This window comes from Macrobrachium nipponense, chromosome 12 (assembly GCF_015104395.2).
Source record: "Macrobrachium nipponense isolate FS-2020 chromosome 12, ASM1510439v2, whole genome shotgun sequence".
NCBI lineage: Eukaryota > Metazoa > Arthropoda > Malacostraca > Decapoda > Palaemonidae > Macrobrachium > Macrobrachium nipponense.
This window is the reverse complement of record NC_087205.1, coordinates 1,289,908-1,297,846: the sequence shown is the minus strand read 5'-3', so window position 1 is coordinate 1,297,846 and position 7,939 is coordinate 1,289,908.

The window sequence follows — 7,939 nt, the reverse complement described above, 5'->3', positions numbered from 1 at the left end:
CGAAGAAAAAAATGGGAAAGAGAAATATGATTCAGACATCGTCATATCCGACCCAGAAAAAGCGTCCAGTGATCCAGCGAAGGATTCATCTCCCGAGAGCCATAACATTTCCTGGTGGGTCCTTCGGGGATGTGTTCTTGGTCGGAATAATCAGCCAAGTGTGAGATTATATCCTATAAATCCCGTTTAAGAGGAAATTGATATAAATCCCTTTCTCTCGGAATGAGGAGTCCCGGCCCACATATCCTTTCTCGTAATTTTCTTGGTAAGACAATACTCGTGGTATGATTCTTTTTACGAGCTTTTTTTTATATACATATTTGAAACGAATCATAACATCATAATTGCACAGAGTTATGAGGATATTATTAGTGATTTTAATAATAAAAATGCTTGCAAGTAATGTATTTAAAAATGTTTGAAATAGCTCAGTTTTAAAATACATCAATATATTTTATTTTTATGTGACTACGAAAACTTTTAAAAAAGGTATTCGACATCTTCGCAATTATCACATTTATCATTGTTTCTGATATTTAAAATTTCCAGCCTATTATTGGTCGCCAATTTCTGTGAGCATATTTAAAAGCAAATACTCTTTCCATGATACCAGTGAAAGCTTTGACAGTCAGTCTTGATTGGTCTGTTGGGACTAATGGTCTACACCAGGTCCCCTACTCCCTTTCACACCTTACCATACGACAAGGCCGCGCATTGGCATAAGGCCGGATTAATCTAAACCCGCTAACCAATCTTGAAAAGCTTAGTCTACGGTATTCACTGCCCCGGTGTGTTCAATATTATGATACCATGGCTTACCAGAACGACTGAAAAGCGCTTCAGTGACGTGGTCGGTATGGTGTTGGCGTACCACCTCGGTGCCCGGGAGTTCAATTCTCGGACATTCCTTTGAGGTGTAAGAGATGTGTATTTCTGGTGATGGAAGTTCTCACTCTCGACGTGGTTGTTGAATGACCACTGGTTCCATGCAACGTAAAAACACCATACAAACAAACAGAACGACTGAAGTTTACACATGAACCAGCAAAACATTAAGAATTTCAAAATGCTTTTGGAAAGCTGAAGTAGTGAAATGGCCATGAAAATGCAAGGAGGAAGACTACCAATTAGTGGGCACCTTGGCATACCTATTTCCGGGGTCTTGGCGTTTTAACAAAGGTCGAAAGGTTGAAGAGATGCAGAGGAGCCATTGTTGCGAAAAACGATGTTAAAACATTGCAAAATCGCGGCAGAAAGTAACATTACATTGAATGTTTTCCACGTTTCTTTAGCCAATCCCTGTATAACGATAGACTTCCAAATATTTGGTAGTTATCAGTTGAAATGAGAAGGAAAATGTGCAATGCGTTTCCATATAGACTTTTAAACTAAACAAATGAGGTGTCTATAAGAGAAATACTTCTGTAGATTACATATACTCAGATGAATAAAAAAAAATCATCCTGGTATATGTAATCTACAGAAGTATTTCTGTAGATTACATAATATGAAATGACACCACTAATTACTGAACGGCGTAAAATATCTTCTGTCAACTTACTAATCATAAGTGTGACGTAAAAAATTCCGTGTCATTTTTCACGCCCATCAATCCAAGGCTCCCCTCACGAATGGTGAATGCCAGCTGGTCCTTATTCACGCCGCATTTACCTTGATTATTTCCCAAAATAGCGTTCCGTGATCGTTTCTCAGAAATGCGAAATCTTTGGAAATCCTCAATAGTCAGATTTTTGGGAAGTGCATCAGAAAACCATCCAGCAGGTCACTCACTCGATTTTACGCCACTTGGCTGAGAGGCTAAGTGCCAGAAATCATGGGCTTTCTGCCATCTGTTGGAAAGCATAGGCATGAAAGTGGTTTATAATATTTCTTGCCAAAAAAATGCAGCTCGACTTCCCTGCCCAACGCTGTGGCAATACCAAAGACGAATTTGTAAATTTTGGAATTGATCCTCTTCTTTTATTGCAGATTCAGTTACTTTGTTTAACCTTTCCATTCACTTTTCTCTTATCAGTTTCACTTAAGGTTTTCGAAATGGTCTTCCTAATTATCCAGATCGGCTGAAATTAAATCAGACAATAGGTATAGCAAACCAGCAAAGGTCATTGGTATTTATTTCCAGTTTTCATGTTTCTTTTTTCAGTATTCATTAATAAGGAAAATCACTCTTTCCCAAGAAAATATCTTTTTCGAAATTCATTAAAAACTCATAAGTCAGAGATATATAGCATTACGATGTGGATTTAGAAAACAGCGCACTGCATGATATATAGAACTTTCCAAACTTTAAGCTATGCATCTTCCCTTTTTTTCGGACATCAGTGTAGCTAATAAAACATTTTCCATGATTTCCTCCAAATGCTACAACATACAGAAATAATGAATAAATTTGACTGAACAATTAACAAATAAAAGTTTACCATTTTAATAGAAAATTTAAATTATAGTTTTAATTATCATTTTGGATGGATACAGTAATAAACTTATCGAAATATAATCAACGCTTAAATTAAGCAATAATTAGTCTAATTTTTCAAGTTAAATAGTTCTACGTGTGACTCCCATTATGTCGGTTTCAATCTAGCTCTCTTGTTGTCGAACCCGAATAACAACAACAACAACAACTACACCAGCAACAATGATCACAGTATTGTTATTAATGATAAGAATGACTGGTATTAAACTTGCTGATAATTATGGTTCATATTATTTTAGTAACGTAGGCACTCTTGATATATTGTAATCCTACTCGTAATTTCAAAACTATCAACCTGCATAACCTCATTTTAACTAGTTTGAAGACGAGGAAACTTTTCAACAAAAGTTACAGTGCATTCTTATTTTATATCATATAATAATAATAATAATAATAATAATAATAATAATAATAATAATAATAATAATAATAATAATAATAATAATAATAAAAATAATAATAATAATAATAATAATAATAATAATAATAATAATAATAATAATAATAACGAGTTAAAATAAATCGCATATATAGTTTTATTAATTTTATGTTTATGCATTACGTTAATTTGCTCATAGCTAAAGTCTAAAATTTGATTACAAATAAGAGAGTTTTTTTTTATTGTACACTGAGGTATGTAGCAGATCCCTAAATTATCTAGTAATGATACAATTTTATGAATACTTAAAAGTAAATACATGTCCGTCCATGTGTCGATTATCCACGTTATTCAACAATAAACAACCTATTCTAAGAAAGCATCTATTCCTAAGAACGCGCATCCATATCTACCCAAGTCCGAATTGATATCATTATTAATATGATAAACATACTTCCACATCCAGCTCTCCATAAAGAATACCTGATGCAGTTTTACTGCAAATCATGTTATTATTATCATTCTTTTGTATTTATTGTTATTTAGAATAAGCAAACACGTGACTCAAAGGAATAAGTGTCGAAAAAGACTACTTATGAACTTTTTTTTCCAGCAGTTTAAAATATTTCTCTTTGACAGCTTGGAACACAGAAAACACCCAACTTGTTTGTTTTACTTCTAAGAAAAAAGTAAAAATAATAAACACCTACAAAGTAATGGACACCTTTGTTAAAGCTAGAATAAATATGAAAAAACTCTGAATGGACATTTTCAGTGCCTTTTCTCTGATGTTCAGTAAAGAAAAAAAAATAATATACCGATTTACAAAATAAAAGGAACATATTAAGAATAGAAAGAACCAACTGCATACGCTAACATAAATGACGGTAGAGCACATGGAAGAAGTATATGTGTGAAACACGAGTATATATTTTACCTCACAGCGCCCAAGAAGAAAACAAAACGTAGTTATCTTTTTTATCTATTTTTAAGAGGAAAGGTAGCATTCATCTCCGACGGTTCAGTGAAACTTTTCTAAAATAGCTTGTGAGGTCTTCACCAAAGCATCCAGGGGGAAGAAAGGGAAGGGACTTGAGTAAAGTTACTTAAGTCAGATGAGATTGCGTTGGCTTCTTATATAATAATACCATTGTAAAGTGACTTGTGTCAGATAAGACTGCGTTGGCCTCTTATATAATAAGTCGTTCATTGTAAAGTGACTTAAGTCAGATGAGACTGCGTTGCCCTCACATATAATAGCACCATTGTAAATTGACTGATGTCAAATGAGATTGCGTTGGCCTCTTATATATAATAACACCATTGTAAAGTGACTTAAATGAGATAAGACTGCATTAGCCTCTTATATAATAAGACGTTCATTTTAAAGTGACTCAAGTCAGATGAGACTGCGTTGGCCTCACATATATTAACACCATTGTAAAGTGACTTATGACAAATGAGATTGTGTTGGCCTCTTATATAATAACACCATTGTAAAGTGACTTAAATCACATAAGACTGCGTTGGCCTCTTATATAATAAGACGTTCATTGTAAAGTGACTTAAGTCAGATGAGACTGCGTTGGCCTCACATATATTAACACCATTGTAAAGTGACTTATGACAAATGAGATTGTGTTGGCCTCTTATATAATAACACCATTGTAAAGTGACTTGAATCACATAAGACTGTGTTGGCCTCTTATATAATAAGACGTTCATTGTAAAGTGACTTAAGTCAGATGAGATTGCGTAGGCCTCACATATAATAACACTATTGTAAAGAGATTTATGTCAAATGAGATTGCATTGGCTTCTTATGTAATAACACCATTGTAAAGTGACTTAAATCAGATAAGACTGCGTTGGCCTCTTATATAATAAGACGTTCATTGTAAAGTGACTTGTGTCAGATAAGACTGCGTTGGCCTCTTATATAATAAGACGTTCATTGTAAAGTGACTTGTGTCAGATAAGACTGCGTTGGCCTCTTATATAATAAGACGTTCATTGTAAAGTGACTTAAGTCAGATGAGACTGCGTTGGCCTCACATGTAATAACACCATTGTAAAGTGACTTATGTCAAATGAGATTGCGTTGGCCTCTTATATAATAACACCATTGTAAAGTGACTTAAATCAGATAAAACTGCGTTGGCCTCTTATATAATAAGACGTTCATTGTAAAGTGACTTAAGTCAGATGAGATTGCGTTGGCCTCTCTATAATAAGACGTTCATTGTAAAGTGACTTCGAGTTAGATAAGATTGAGATGTATTCTACATAATAAGACGCTCATTGTAAAGTGATTTTAAGTCAGATGAGATTGCGTTGGCCTATAACAAGACGTTCATTGTAAAGTGACTTATGGCAGATGAGATTACGTTGTAATTTGAAGTGGAGAAAAATATTGTACGAAGAAAACAAATTAACGAAAACAAGAACCGCATGAAGATAAGAAAACTATGACAGCAAAAGGAGAACTGAATATGATAACTTATTTTCTTTGTATATTTTGCAGGGAACAAAAATCAAAAGGAATACATGATAGTTTATAGAAAATCGTGCGTAAAATTTATATAAATTTCCTTCTGGATCATCGAAAACTGTGAAGAATGCACGATGTTTTTTTTATATCCTTGTAAAGAAGAAACAACAGAATTTCGGCCAAGAGGAGGAGCAATCCAAGAGGCACAATTCGTGGACGTTTTGCTCGTTAGGACCGAAACCTCGTAATCATGCGCGGCCGAAGCCAAGGACAAAAACGGCTCCTGTTGTGTCCAAAATGGATTTTCTTGTTGCCTTTCCGGTCGCTAGTGACGTTGCGTTTGTTCTCATTGTTTCGTTTTATAAAAGATGAAGACGCTTTATTCCTCAGAAACGTTATTAGGGGGATGAATTTTAGATTTAGAGATTGAATCATTCTTTGAAGATAATACATCGGGTATTTTTTTTCCTGTATTTTCAAAACTGACTATTAAAAATCATTCTCGGGGATGAATAATAGATTTAGATATTGAATCCGTCTTTGAAGATAATATATTAGGTAAAATTTTTGCCTTGATTTTCAAAACTGACCCTGGAATATCATTCTCGGAATTTGAGATATACAGGAAAGGAAGGCTTCCTTTTCTTAAGTCTTTAAAATAATCTTCTAAAGAAGTTTTATATCTTATCCTTAGGCGAATTTCGAGAGAGAGAGAGAGAGAGAGAGAGAGAGAGAGAGAGAGAGAGAGAGAGAGAGAGAGAGAGAGAGAGAGATTTATGGCATCGCTTGCACAATGTGCGCGAGAGATTTTAGTCTTGGATTATGGAAGTATAGCTTGAAATTAACCGAAAACAGGCAGCATCTTGAGACTGTAGCGTAATAGTGGACATAGATATATGGTCTTAATTGTTGGAAGAGGTGGTTTATACTATTTATATAGTTATGATTATTCTTATACTAGAAAGCTACCTCTGAGTAGAATGGTCATGTTTAAAAAAATAAATAAATAAATAAAATAAAAGATAAAATTTACCTAGAAGAAAATAATTATCATTAAATACATAATAATAAATATTAAACTAAGATTTCAAATCCACAAAAAAAAAGAATTATTTACTCATACATAGACAACAGTTGATGGATAAAAGTATATACGATAATGAGAAGAAAAAGAAGCAAGAATTATGACCGTACAGCGAGCTTCCTACTCATCATAGTTAATAAACAAAACATCGACAATGCTCTCTGAAAATGGTCCTTAAAATCCCCTTTCAAATAAGCTGCTTACCAAGGGAATGCTGTCCCTAAAGAGCTTTGAGACGTGGAATTAGCAGTTCGTTTTTTTCACGGAAGGTTGTCAAGTATTATTTTATTATGGTTGTGCGACAATCTCCTTTTTCTTACAATATGATTAGAATGGATATTTATGATTTATATTTACTAGAATAAAAATGTAAAAAAAAAAATAAATAATGTGCATGTTAAACAGTACAGAAAAACTATTCATAATAAAAATATAGGGTATTTATTTTAATTTTCGTTGGCAAAACAAGGCTCTATTTGACCATAGATTTTAGCACGTTCTAATTTGCATTAAAAGTTAGGCATGTGATGTTTACAGCTTATGCGTGAGGGGGAAATCTTGCGCACACGTCCCGAGTAAACTGAAGGTCGGATCACGCCTTGTGTTAATCATTTCTCTTAGTACCTGGAAGAAGAAAATATAGGTTAAGGTCTAGCGTTTCTCTTCGTTTGTCTTGTAACTTCTTTAGATTTTAAAATAGACATAGACTTGTATATACCGTTTAAAAGAAAAACGTTTGTTCTACAACTTTTGTTTCGAAGCATTTTGACATGCAGTCCACCATTTCCAAGGAAAATGTTATTGAAAATAAAATTATGAATGAAATTTCAATATTATTATTTTTCCTGCACATAAATTTACTTATTTTTTGTAAAATAACACAATAATTCCTATATAAAAACCAATTCTAAACAACTTTTATTGAGTGGTGTTTTTTGATAAAAGTAATATTTTTTGAGATATTTCAATTTTAAGGAAATTCCAATATTGCAGCCATTTTCCAATATGGCGGTTAACGCAAGCGCGGGAGACAGTGGGACTTTTCATATGTTGTTCAGGTCACAATTGTCTATACTTCTGCAAAGTTTCAGCTTTTATCTAATTATTTCCACTCAAAACCCTAAAAGTCCTGGGCTAGGAGGTCCGTGGATCGAAACCACGCTCTGCTAATCACAACTTTTATTGGTAGTGGCTTGAACTCGCCTCCCCTTCGTTCCAGGCTCGTATGACTGAAAGCTGTAACTATGTGGATATTTAACTAGAATATTAACCCTATATTTGAGTTACACCATCACAAACCCCGGGTGAAAAGCACCTGATTTTTGTAAATTAAAAAACCATAATTGCAGCAAAAACATATTGATAGTAAGAAAATGCATTGAAAATATAGCTCTTTGGTTTTTATTTCCAGCATATAAGAAGTCACTGAAAATAAAAAAAATAAAAATAATATTGAGGGGTGACTTAGAAAAACTTCAAAAAATAAAG